A 14,666-nucleotide genomic window follows, 5' to 3' on the forward strand; every position below is an offset into this window, starting at 1 on the left:
ATGTATTAAGGCCCATAGATTTGTTACAATGGATTTTAATCACCAGTGTGACACGAGGGTGGGATATAGCCTGTAACTACATACAGAGATGAGTTTATAACACCTGGTGCTTGTACTCTGAGGTTCTACTGCAGGGAGAATCTTTCTGAAGATGGCAGCACTGACCAAAGCTTCTAGGTCTAGTCTATAGAATCTAAAGAGTATATGGATTGACTATGTAGCTGTTTTGCAGACTTCTTCACCCAGGATATTGTTCTGGGTGAGCCAGCCCTGAGTTTAGATTGTGGCATTATGTGTTTTGCTTTGCATCCCTCCCAAGATCCACATGGAATTGGAGGATTTTGAAGCATTTGCCTTCTACCTGCTGGATGGTACAACACAAAAAAAGGAACTGGATTTTTGAGATGACTATCTGATTATCACAGAACCTGAGGGATCTGTGCTGATCCAATGGTGCCAAAAATTATCCAACAGGTGCTGGGGCTTGCGTCGGAAAGAAGGTAGTACTGTATGATAAGAAGTTCATCCTGAAATACTACTCTGCCTTGACAGCCTCTAGTCCATATTAAAGATGAGGGTGCTTCAATTTGGTCTTTTTATGCACAAACTCTGGGCCTTAAGCTTCCTGGCAAGTTGCCAACGTGACTCAGTTGAAAATTTTGTCATGTGTGCTTGAGTGTCCAATTTTTTTAATCACTCACTGGAACAAGGAACTCCTCCCCTACCACACCAGGTTGCTGGACTCCTCTTCTAGGTATCTGACAATCCTCTATCCAGGGACACAAAATAACTGTTTAACAAATACACTTTTTCCAAATCTCTTGCTTCCTACTCCTATCACCATCATCAGTGGACAAGCTTCCCCTGCTACCTTCTGTCTGCTCTGAATATATCTGAAGTCCCCTTTTGAAGTCAAAATATTCTTAGCAATTAGATCTTCCCTATTTCTTTTTGCTTCTCTCATTATCCTTTTAACTGCCTTCTGCTTATTTTAACAGATCTTTCTAGCCTCCTCTTTGCCAGACTGTTTATACTTTAAAAAGCCTGCTGCTTACTGCTCCTAATACTGTTTACATCACCACTTAACCACCTCATCTTACTTGTTGCCTTTTTCCTAGTTTCAGACTTAACCAGGGGAATTTATTCTGTAATCTCTTCCATGGTTTGTAAATACCTCCCATATTTCTGCAGCCCTGTTCCCAAGCACCTGGGAACCCTAATGGAGCTTATTATAAGGTATGAGGGATTCCATGAAAGTCCATTTTCTTACGTGTTGCTTTACACACACTTCTGCCCAGTACTTAGTAGCATCACTGTTGCATTAGGAATAATAATAATAATAATAATAATAATAATGGAGATATCCCATCTCCTAGAACTGGAAGGGACCTTGAAAGGTCATCAAGTCCAGCCCCCTGCCTTCACTAGCAGGACCAAATACTGATTTTGCCCCAGATCCCCAAGTGGCCCCCTCAAGGATTGAACTCACAACCCTGGGTTTAGCAGGCCAATGCTCAAACCACTGAGCTATCCCTCCCCCCTGGTTCTTAATAACGGAGTCCTAGGCTGGTTCTTAATAACGGAGTCCTAGGCGTTCCCTAACTTCTACTTTAATCACGACTGGTTTCCACAATAAAAAGGTAGTTACACGTTCTAATTGTTGGAGGAGGCACATTTGAATTTCATTAGTTACATCTACAATGAGGGAAGAAACTGTTGCTGGGACTCTGGGTTAATGAAATGCGTCTGTTGCTACATGTACAATGGTTTAACATGTTCATACAGCAACATGGATTGTTAGAGGCATTTCGGTGCAGCCACATACAGACTGGTCCAGTACATTCCAGGACTCTGGGGCACCTATCACATAGATGCATAGAATTTGAGGCCGGAAGGGATCATTAGATCGTCTAGTCTGGCTGCCTGTATAACGCAGACCATAGAATGTCACCAGTTACTCCGGTATTAAGCCAAATAACTTGGGTTTGACTAAAGCATAAATTGTGCTTAGCTAAAGCACATCTTGCAATAAACCATCCAGTCTTGATCTGAAGACATCAAAAGATGGTAGTTTGCTCCAATGGTTAATCACCCTCACTGTAAAACATCTGTGCCTTAGTTCTCATTTGAATTTGTCCGGCTTTAACTTCCAGCTGCTGGTTCTTGTTTTGCCTTTCTCAGGTAGATTAAAGAGCCCTTTGGTACCCAGGATTTTCTCCCTGTGAAGATTCTGATATACTGTAATCAAGTCACCTCTTAATTTGGGTTGCCAGGCGTCCGGTTTTCGACCGGAACACGTGGTCGAAGAGGGACCCTGGCGGCTCTGGTCAGCACCGCCAACCAGGCCACTGATGATTGATTGGCGATCCTTCGATTCGAGGATGATCTCTCCCACGGAATTACATATGGGTCCTGAGATGACTCAGGAATCCAATCCTGGAACTGCAAATCCTCCCGCAGTAAGACCATTAAAAATCCAGTCTGCGGCACAGCAGGGGCCCGGGGCTAAGGCAAGCTCCCTGCCTGTCCTAGCTCTGTGCAGCAGCAGCTCCCAGAAGCAGACGCCAGGTCCTTGCAGCCCCTAGGTGCATGGGCGACCAGGGAGGCTCTGCACACTGCCCCAGCCCCGAGTGTCGGCTCCACAGTTCTCATTGGCCAGGAACCACAACCAATGGGAGCTGCGGTGGGGGCGCCTGCAGGCACAAGAGCAGCATGCGGAGCCTCCCTGGCCACCCATACACTAAGGACCACAAGAACCTGGCAGCCACTTCCTGGGAGCTGCGGTAAGTGCTGCTGGGACTGAGAACCCCAACCCCCCCCCCCCCCCGCACCCTAACCCCCTGCCCCAGCCCAGAGTTCCCTCCTGCACCCAAACTCGCTCCCAGAGCCCACACACGCCCAGCATCTCTGCCGCAGCCCTTAGCCCCCTCCTTCACCCCAAACCCCTCATCCCCAGCCCCACCCCAGAACCCATGCCCCCAACCGGAGCCCCCACACACACCCCAACTCCCTGCCCCAGTCAGGTGAAAGTGAGTGAGAGTGGGGGAGAGCGAGCGACGGAGGGAGGGGGGATGGAGCAAGTGGGGGGCAGGGCCTCAGGGAAGGGGCGGGGCAGAGGGTGTTCAGTTTTGTGCCATTAGAAAGTTGGCAACCCTACTCAATCTTCTTTTTGACTGCACTCTTTGAGTCTCTCATAGGAAGGCATTTTCGCCAGTCCTCTTATCATTTTTATGGCTCCTTTCTGAACCCTCTCCAATTTTTCAAAACCCCTTTGACAGAGTTAAAAGCATCTCCCTACTGCTACTCACTACTCCTCAGTTTACATCCAAAGATCACATCAGCCCTTTTTGACAGATTGCACTGGGAACTCATTTTGAATCACCTGTCCGCCATGACTTCTAACAATCCTTCCCAAAGTCACTGCTTTCCAGGACACAACCCAATATGGCCTGCATTTCTTGTTCCTAGATGTGTCACTTTGTATTTAGTTGTATTAAAACACATCTTGTTTCAATTAACTTAGCTTACCAAGTGATGCAGATCGTACTGTAGGATTGCCCTGTTCTCATTATTTATCATTCCACCAATCTCTGTATCATCTGCAAATTTTATCAGCTGTGATTTTATATTTACTTCCAGATCACTGATGAAAATATTGAAGTGTTAATCCCTCTGGAACCTACACTAGAAACACCCCCATTTGATGATGGTTATCAACTACTTTTAGAGGTCGGTCAGTTAGCAAGTTCTTAATCCATTTAACATGTGCTTTATTTATCCTGTATAATTCTGACTTTTTATATAGTGTTGTGAGGTACTTAGTCAAACATTTTACAAAAGTCTATGTATATTACCACAGTTACCTTTATCTAACAAATGTGTAATCTCAAAGAATGAAATCAGGTTTGTTTGACGAGATCCATTTTCCAGAAAACAATGTTGACTAGCATTAATGATATCCTTTAATTCTTTATTACCTGAATCTAGTATCTGCTTTTCCATGATTTTCCCTGGGATGGATGTCAGGCTACATGGATCTATACATACCCAGATCACTCCGCCTGCCCTTTTTGAATATTAGAATTACATCAGCACTCTTCCAGTCTTCTGGAATTTCACCAGTATTCCACGTTTTATTCAAAATTAACATCAGTGGGCCTCTGATCACCTCACACAAATCTTTTAGAACTCTTGGGTGCAATTTATCTGTGCATGCTGGTTTAAAAAGCTGTATCTCTAGGAGATGCTGTTTAACATCCTCATTAATTACTAATGGACTAGAGAGCAGTTCATCCTCATGTGATACAAATACATCTTCCTTCTTCTTTCCAAACACAGAACAGAAATACGTATTGAACACTTCTCCCTTTTCTGCATCATTAACAATTTTCCCATCTGTATCTAATAATGGGTCTACATTGCTAGGATTTCTTTTGTTCCTAACATACTTAAAAAACCTCCTTTGTATTGTCCTTAGCCTTGCCATTCATGGATTTTTCCCTGATGACTAGCTTCTTTTATCCATTTTCTATTCTTCATCATTTCTAACTTTTATTAATTGCTACCACGTCCCCTTTTCCCCAGGTGTAAAGGTGTGGGCAGTCCCTGCACACTCTCCTGCAGACAAGTGTGGGCCTGTGGGTGTGCCCCCAACTTTGCTGTCCCATTTGGGGGAAAGTATCGGTCCCTTCAACAGCCCAGGGCAAGGAAAAGCCAACACACACTGAATGTCCCCTTTTAATACGGTCAGAACAGGAGCAATTACAATTCACAGGTCATCAGTTCAATTCACCTTAGGCTCCCAAACTTAAGGTTCACAAACAACGTCTCAAGTTAGGCCAGTCTCCTAGAACTTGAGCGAAAAGGACCATCACCACCACCCACAGCAGCGTGCACAGCTTTTACTGTCCTCTCCCTAGCTCAGCTTCCTCTTCCCAACCCTCGGGCCAGGCGGGACCTCCTTGATTACATCCCAGGCTGTCCCAGCTGTAAGCTCCAGCCTGTCTCGTAAAAGGACAGAACTCTCCTTCACACCAGATGTTGTCTATTGCTTTTTTATTTCTAATTGCTGCCTTCACTGTGCCACTGAACCACTGCTGGCTTTCAGCCAAAGTTGTCTTGTTCCTTGATTGTGCTATTGTGGCTCTTTGGACTCCTAATAAACTCTTTTTAAGGAATTCCCAATTTTTATTCACATTTTTCTGTCTACATTTTTCCTCCCAGTCAATTTCACTCATCATTTTCCTCACTTTGGAAAAAATCAGACTTTTTGAAGCAGCAAGAATATATATTACTGGTTGGGACTGTCCTCTGTTTGCCCATATGTAATGTAATTCCCTGGACCCTAAGCAACCACCAACTTCTAATCCAGTGATTAATTAACATTAATCTGTCATAATGAGGTCCAAAATATAGTTACTTCCATGTTGGCTCCAAAACCTTTTGTGTTAGAAAACCATCATCTAGAATTTTTAAAAACTCAAATGATGTTTCACTACTGGCTGTATGTGACCCCAGGCATATGTAACCCAAATTAAAGCCCCCACAACACAATCTTTCCCATTACACATTAAGTAGTTGCTTTATGAGTAGGGCTGTCGATTAATCGCAGTTAACTCATGCGATTAACTCAAAAACATTAATCGTGATTAAAAAAATTAATTGCAGCTTTAAATCGCACTGTTAAGCAATAGAATACCAACTGAAATTTATTAAATATTTTGGATGTTTTTCTACATATTCAATATTGATTTCAATTACAACACAGAATACAAAGTGTACAGTGCTCACTTTATATTATTTTTATTGCAAATATTTGCACTGTAAAATAATAAATAAAAGAAATAGTATTTTTCAATTCGCCTCATACAAGTACTGTAGTACAATCTCTTTATCGTGAAAGTGCAACTTACAAATGTATTTTTTTTTGTTACATAACTGCACTCAAAACTAAACAATGTAAAACTTTAGATCCTACAAGTCCATTCAGTCCTACTTCTTCTTCAGCCAATCGCGAAGACAAAAGTTTGTTCACATTTATGGGACATAATGCTATCTGCTTCTTATTTACAATGTCACCTGAAAGAGAGAACAGGTGTTCGCATGGCACTTTTGTAGCTGGCATTGCAAGGTATTTACATGAAGATATGCTAAACATTCGTATGCCCCGTCATGCTTCAGCCACCATTCCAGAGGACATGCTTCCATGCTGATGACACTCATTAAAAAAAAAAGGGTTACTTAAATTCATGACTGAACTCCTTGGGGGAGAATTGTATGTCCCCTGCTCTGTTTTACCCACATTCTGCCATATACTTCATGTTATAGCAGTCTCGAATGATGACCCAGCACATCTTGTTTGTTTTAAGAACACTTTCATTGCAGATTTGACAAAACACAAAGATGTGAGATTTCTAAAGATAGCTACAGCACTCGACCCAAGGTTTAAGAATCTGAAGTGCCTTCCAAAATCCGAGAGGGACGAGGTGTGGAGCATGCTTTCAGAAGTCATAAAAGAGCAACACTCTGATGCGGAAACTACAGAACCAAACCACCAAAAAAGAAAATCAATCTTCTGCTGGTGGCATCTTACTCAGATGATGAAAATGAACATCCATCGGTCCGCACTGCTTTGGATCATTATTGAGCAGAACCCGTCATCAGCATGGACGCATGACCTCTGGAACGGTGGTTGAAGCATGAAGGGACATACTAATCTTCACGGCATTTGGCACATAAATATCTTGTGATGGATGCCATGTGAACACCTGTTCTCACTTTCAGGTGACATTGCAAACAAGAAGCGGGCAGCATTATCTCCTGCAAATGTAAACAAACTTGTTTGTCTTGCGATTGGCTGAACAAGAAATAGGACTGAGTAGACTTGTAGGCTCTAAAGTTTTACATGGTTTTATTTTTGAATGTAGGTGGGTTTTTTTTACATAATTCTACATTTGTAAATTCAACTTTCATGATAAAGAGATTGCACTACAGTACTTGCAATGCGGGAATTGAAAAATACAATTTCTTTTATTTTTTACAATGCAAATATCTGTAATCAAAAATAAATATAAAGTGAGCACTGTACACTTTGTATTCTGTGTTGTAATTGAAATCAATATATTTGAAAATGTAGAAAACATCCAAAAATATTTAAATAAATGGCATTCTATTTTTGTTTAACAGCGTGATTAATCGTGATTAATTTTTTTTAATCGCTTGACAACCCTATTTATGAGTAACTCATCCTGTTCTCTAGTTTGATTCTGTGGTCGTAACGGACTACTCCCCACACCAATACTCCCTCCCCTCCTGGCCCCGGCCATGCATGTTAACATCCACATACAGTTTCCAGGACTCAACAGGTCCAAAGGCATCTGGGTACTTCCCAAACAAGGGGCACTGGATTCTGGCACGGAGCTGGGAGGCTCTGTCTGAATCAGTGCCCCTGCAATGCTCCCTCATCTCCCCACAGCTGTAGCAGAGGGACAGACTTAGGGCATGTCTACACTTGCCATTTAAAGTGGGAAAAGTCCCTTTTTCGTGCATGTGAGTATCTACACTTGCCAATTACTTTTTGCAGTGAAACTCAGAAGTTTCTCTGCAAAAAGAAAACCACCTCCATGAGAGGCATACAGCTCTTACCGGTGATGCTTCTGCAGTGATGTGCAACTGAAGATGCGTGTTCTTCCTGTTTACAGAGCTTTTGGCCTCTGCAGGATATCCCACAGTGCCTAGGTGACCACTCTGGCCAGCAGCTCTGCTGCTCTGAAGCCAGGTAAACAGACGCCCACCCCTCCTCCTGTAAATCCCCGGGAACTTTGAAACTCCCCTTCCTGTTTTCTTGGCAAGTGCTCACTTATCTGGCCAGGTGACAATACCTGCTCCAGGGAGCAAACGATCCCCTGCTTGGAGCAATGCTGAGCCACGGGAGCTGATCAGTGTTTGGGGAGAGGGGGCTGTGCAAGGACCCAGGATGCCCCGTGATCACCCACTCCCCTTCCCACAAGACCTATCCTCAAAATGGAAAGAGCTGTACTGTGGGACAGCTGCCCTCCATGTGCTGCTCTCATCGGCAATGGAAGTGCTGCAAATGTGAACACTCTCTGACGCCTGTAGAAGTGAGAACACAAACGAGCGCTTTTCTTTCACTGGTTCCCAATCACCGTTGAAACTGACGGTGCAAAAACTCTGCAAGTGTAGACATAGCCTTATTATTTGTTATTTGGGGCTGTGCAGGATACAAGTACAGAGACAGTCTCTGTCCTGCAGAGATGAGAGAGACCCAGATTAGACAGGGCACCCAGGGAAGGGAAAAAACATGAAGTGCTATTTTTTCATCTCATTTACTTATTAACTCATAACTCAATGACCTCATAGAAAAAATGAGTCCTTACTAGGAATCTGATCACAAAAGGGGTGATGGCTTGGCAAACTTGTATTAGAAGGTTATTCCATGTATGGGGACAGTATGTAAAAACACCACAGAGACAAGGTGAGAGAAAGAAACAAATTGAACCTGAAGCTGACAGAGTCAAGGAGATAGGCAGGGCAGAGTAAGAGACAAGATATGGCCATCAATAAGTTTAGGCTTGAAATTACATGACGGTTTCTACCCATCAGAGAAGTAAAGTTCTAGAACAGTCTTGCAAGGGGAGCAGTGAGGGCACAAAAACTGACTTGTTGCAAGACTGAACTTGATAGGTTTATTGGGGTGATCGTATGATGAAGTTGCCCACAATGGCTTATGGCCCATCTGCAACTGCTATTAGCAAATATCTCCAACCGCCAGAGATGGGACACTAGATGGGGAGGGCTCTGGGGTACTACAGATAATTCTTTCCCAGGTGTCTGGCTGGTGGATATCACCCATGTGCTCAGGATCTAACTGACCACCGTATTTGAAATGGGGAAGGAATTTTCTCTCAGGTCAGACTGGCAGAGACCCTGGGGGGGGGGCGAGGAAGGTAGCCTTCCCCTGGATCATTGGGCACAGGTCTCTTGCTGGTTTGAACTAGAGTAAATGATGGATTCTCTGTAACCTGAAGTCTTCAAATCAAGATTTGAGAACTTCAGTAACTCAGCCAGAAGTTATGGGCCTACTACAGGAGTGGGTGGGTGAGGTTCTGTGGCCTGCACTGTGCAGGTCAGACCAGCTGATCATAAGAGTCCCTTCCAGTCTTAAAATCTATGAGTCTGAGATAAAGCCTGGAGCAGAGTTTGTGCAGGACACTGAAACAGAAGACAGTAAATTATAACATGATGCAGTGTGTGAGGGAAAGTCAATGAAGGGTAAATTAATACAGATTCCTCAAAAGTAGAAAACAATTACATGATGCAATACTTCACCTGCTTTATGCAGAGTTTTAACTGGTGTTTAATCTATTATGTACTGGCAGAGGTTGCTCCATGGTTAAGGGCGTAGACGCTACCTTTTCACTGTAAAACCAATTTTCTGCCTCGTAACTTCTCCACACAGAAAACAGTCTTCTAAAATCTTGCATTTCACACCTCTTTCTACGATATCTTTATTCCGGAAGTTTGCTAAAAATCAGATAAAGAATTTTAAAGTTTTGGTTTCCTGAAAATTTGGCTAGGAAAAAAAGTTTGCTTTTTCAAAAAAAATTCTGATCACGATCTCTCTAAAATGGCTTGCTCTAGGAACTTCATATATGTTTTGCTATGTTGGTCTTGCTAAGAACAAGTGCCTTTCAGTATTTTTGGTAAGTTGGTGGGTGTTCTTGAAAGGTAAACATTTATTATTATGTAAATAAAATTGATTCAATTTCTGACAAGCAAAGCAGACTAAATCATTGTTCATATTTTAAAGAAACAATCATAATCTGGCCAGTCATTGGAGTTGGTCAGAAAACTTTGGCAGAACAGGAAGTAAAATGTATTATCCTAGAAGTTAGAATACTTAAAAATGAAAGCATCTACCAATAGAGTCTACCTACAATTATTGTTTACTAATTTCCTTTTTTAAAAAATACTAATGCACCTCTTGCAATATGTTATAAAGTGCAAGGATTGTGTGTCTTGGAAAGGACTGGAGCCTAACACTTGACAGTCAGTCAAATGTGAAATATACAGAAGGAATCTATATTTTTGCTTGGAAAAAGTAAACATATTATACTGGCATTACCATTCTAAAATTATATTATACTCAAATTAATATTGCCTTCCTGCAAAGAAGGAGGTATATGCTTAAATGTATGCCTTGTGAGCAATTCCACTGACTTCAAATGGAGCTACTTGTGTGTGAAGATAAGCACTTGCATAAATCTTTGCAGGATTGGGACCTAAGCGAATGCCTACGGAAGACAACAAATGATTTAAAGTATCAAAGACAAAAAGATACCTAGAAGGGAAAGTCAGATACAAATGGAAAATTCCTTCCTGGCTTCATGGATGGTAATCACATTTTTTACGCTAGGGGCTGAAATTCATAAAGTTCTACGTATATATTTAATTAGGTTAATCTGTTCAATTTCGACATAAGTCTACTTGCTGTAGTCAGGAACATTGCACATTATACAATTTGAATATTATATAATGAATTATAATCACAAATATTTTACTGTTTATGCTGGAATGGGGAGGCCTCAGAATTTTCTCTAAAATGAGAGAAACACAAGCGTCATGCAAACCAATATTCACAATATAACTGTTATTACAAAACTCTATCGGTAACCAAAAGCCAATAAGGTAACCAACATATATCTCTTCAGTAAATCTATTTCCCCCCAAAAATAGATATATAAATTAATAACAGATAGCATTAAATTAAAGGTAATAGCATTTTTTTTTAAGAATTTAAGAATATGCACAACTGTTTATAGGATCAGGACCTTATTTTTTCTTGTAATTCCCCCACACACACACGACTTTTATGAAAGATAACATTCTTTATGTCCACTAAATATGTTCCAATAGACTTACATAACACCATCTTTCAGGCTTTCTGAAAATCTACCTTTAGTAGTACAGATTATATCATTACATTCATACCATCCATTAATTGATTTCGACCCAGAAACAAAGTCCTTTGGCTATATTTTGACCTTATGAACACAATTTCTTTGGTTATGAATGTGGCGACCAACAGAAATTGAGTGTGATTTGAAATAATTACTGGGACATGAATCTTTTGTAACTGATTATTGAAATATAAGAACACCACAATTTTTGCAATGACAGTGTGAAGAGCACAGAATTACAATTATTAATATCATTAAAAAGCTGAACTTAGTAGATCTTGCAAACTAATGGTACATACATCAGAAAAATGTAAAAACACCCAGCAAAGTTAAAATGTTCTGCTTTGTCACCACAAAATGGGAGCAGGTGCCTATCTTAACTGGCTCTAAAACACAGTCCAAACATTACTTAAAGTCAAAACACAAACCTTCCTCATGGTTACACTTTTTAACAAAGAAATTATTAACAACAAATCAAAGTTCATCCCAAGCTTTCTTCCCAGTTGCTTCTAGGATTCCTAATGCAGGACTGTTCAGTTCAACCTCACTCTCTAGAGCCAGTCCCACCACCTCTCATATCTGGGGGAGGTAACTCATTATCTCACCAAGTGAGTCTGCAGAATCTACGTTAATGTTTCTCAGCAGCATCAATGACACCTACTAAGAGTGTGGGATCACAGGCTAACAGCACCAGCCAGATTAAACTTTCACCACTCACTGTCAACCCACCTGACCTACACTGCCTAGGCAAATTCAACATTGCCTCCCAATAAGATTTTCAAAAATTATATGCAAAGATAAAAAAAAAAAATCATACAACTCTCCTACTTCCCCAAACACCCACAAAACTGAAAGTCACAAACAGAAAAAAATGGATGATTTGCAACCTATAGACTAAAAAGCATCAGGCTTCAGTTTGCAGATTCATATTCAGATACAAGCGACTTTTTTAGTTTCTGAGCTATAAACTACCAAGGCAGGTTCACACACTTTAAAACAAACATGCTGTGTAGTCCACACACATGGCACTAAACAACATATGATATTTAGATGAGAAATCACCATAATGTGTCTTTTGGATTAAAGGAATTATTGCTATAGGGTTTCATTCCCCACTCAAAAAAGCCAAATAACTAATACCTACTGAAGAGGCATTAAGATGATAATCAATAAAAGTAACTTCGCTATTATCCACCCCTAACATCAGTGTTTCCCAAACTGTGGAGTCACAACCCCCAGGAGATCATGAGATGTTGAAAAAAAGAGGGGAAGAAAGAAAATGCAAGAAAGTCAGGGTATGACCCCACTGAAGCAGCTTCTGTCCCGCAGGTCTGGCTGCATTTAGCTCCCCACTCTGGGTATTGTGTCCTGGCTCCTGGTGCGTGCATGGGATCACAGCGCCACTCACTAAACTTGGCTCAGCCTCCCCCCAAGTCTGGGGGACCAGGCCAAACCTGAGCAGCAATGCAACACAACCCTGTGTGCCAGGGGCCCTGTTGCAATGCCAGGACCAGGGAGCTGAGCCCAGCCACCCTTGCAGCACAAGAGCCATCACTGCAGGCGGGCTCAGTCTGCAACTCCCTCCCCCACCCAAAGGGGGCAACACAAGGAAAAAGTTTGGGAACCACTGCCTTAGATTATTAAATCTAATTCAAAGGGAAAAAAATCCTGCAAACCTGTAGGCAGGCACTTAACTTTAAGCTCTGACTTCAAAAGGAGATTTCATAGGTTTAATGTCTGTAGGTTCAGGCCCTAGTTTACTTTTCACCATTTATTATTGTTAGACACTGAAACTAAGCTAATCAATTTCATTTCTGCTTTTACTTCAGTTTCCCTTACTGCTTCTCATGCACTAATAGAATGCTGTTGATTCTGGTTTCAAAGCTTTGAAAGAGGAGGCTTAATAAACTTGTGATTTAAAAAATTAAAGTATTTCCATTAATAATGATTTTTTTTATAAACAGAACTTAATATATTAGACCCAAATAATGTTAAAACACTTATTTGAAGGAACTTTTAAAAATAAATGTTTTAAACAAATTCATTTTTTTAAGATACTGGAGTGTGCGTACACATAACCATTAAGTAAAAAATAAGCCTATATGGATTTTTTTTTTTTTTTTTTATTTCCTCCCAGGCTGAATCTAAATTTGAACCAACCATATTTTTTAGAGCAAACTTTACAAACCATGCCTGAAAATATTGTTTTATGACCCCCGCTACCAGGACAACACTTATGTTGTTAGCTCATATTGTAGTTTTTTTATCAAGAACAGCTTTTGATTATAAAAGGTGCTCAGCAAACTGCTTCAGGAAAGACCTGCTCTACCTCAAAAAACCTTCCCTCTTAGTCTTTGCAAAGTTCTCAGTCAATAGCTGCGATACTAAAATCTCCCATGATAAAAGCTCTAGCTTTTATCTATCTATCTATCAGTACACACACACACACCTTGTTTGTCTGAAAAGAGACTTCCAGATCTACTTGAGACTTCCGGATCTACTTTCTCTAACTGCCCTAAAGGCCTACAACAAGATCCCAGAATTCCCTGGCTACCTTTATTATTGTTCTTCACTTATCTGTCCAGACTCTCTGCTATGTCATCCCAAATATTGATAACATTTCTCTGCAGATTCAATAGCTTCCATCACCTATTCGCAGTGCTTTATTTTCCTCTATCCCTTGTAAATCCAGTATAAGGGTATTTAAAATATCCAGTCAGTTTTCAGGCTCAGCTATAGATTTTATTTTCACATTATACTGGGCCAAATTTTGATGTGATACAACAATTTGCAGTGAGGTAAATTACAACACTTCAAATAACCAAGGCTTAGTCTAGCCTTAAAAGGGCTTTTGCTGATACACAAATTTTGAGAGAAAAAAAAAAAAAAAAAACCCTATAGACATTGCTATACACCTCTATCCCGATATAATGCGACCCAATATAACACGAATTCGGACATAACGCGGTAAAATAGTGCTCTGGGGGAGGCGGGGTTGCGCACTCCAGTGGATTAAAGCAAATTCGATATAACGTGATTTTTTGGCTCCCGAGGACAGCGTTATATCGAGGTAGAGGTGTACCAGCGAAAGTTTCCAGTCTAGACCTGGCCTGAGATTCCTATGACTTCCTTACATCCACTTCACCAACGTGTAATGGTTTTTCTACACTACAGTTTTTACCTCATTAATTGATTGCCAATTAACTCATTAAGATCATTAACAAGTTTGTGAAAGTTAGGCTGGATTCTCCCCAAACATTTGTTCCATGAGAAGAACATAAGAACAGCCAGACTGGGTCAGACCAATCATCCATCCAGCCCATCCTGTCTTCTGACAGTGGCCACTGTCAGATCATTCAGAGGGAATCAACAGAACAGGTAACCACTGAGTGACCCATCTAGGCTGACCAGACAGCAAGTGTGAAAAATCAGGACGGGGGTGAAGGGTAATAGGAGCCTATATAAGAAAAAGCCCCAAATATAGGGACTGTCCCTATAAAATCAGGACATCTGGTCACCCTAGACCCATCCTGTCATCCACTCCCAGCTTCTGGGAGTCAGACAGACATTGAAAAAGAAAGTCTAAGTCGGCGTAATATAAGGATTTTCTAGATGAACAGTGAGTGTGCAGCAAGCGGAGATGTAAATCTACAGCACCCTAGCAGTGTGAACCTTGCTATTGCGCAC

General features: G+C 41.2%; 1 protein-coding gene across 9 annotated transcripts in view; it reads right to left on the bottom strand.

The window, feature by feature from the left end:
• Positions 1-14,666, bottom strand: part of ZNF618 (zinc finger protein 618) — a 273,275-nt gene that overhangs the window by 243,754 nt on the left and 14,855 nt on the right. The gene's annotated exons all lie outside the window — the stretch shown is intronic.

Source organism: Malaclemys terrapin, chromosome 17 (genome assembly GCF_027887155.1).
Source record: "Malaclemys terrapin pileata isolate rMalTer1 chromosome 17, rMalTer1.hap1, whole genome shotgun sequence".
Classification (NCBI taxonomy): Eukaryota; Metazoa; Chordata; order Testudines; family Emydidae; genus Malaclemys; species Malaclemys terrapin.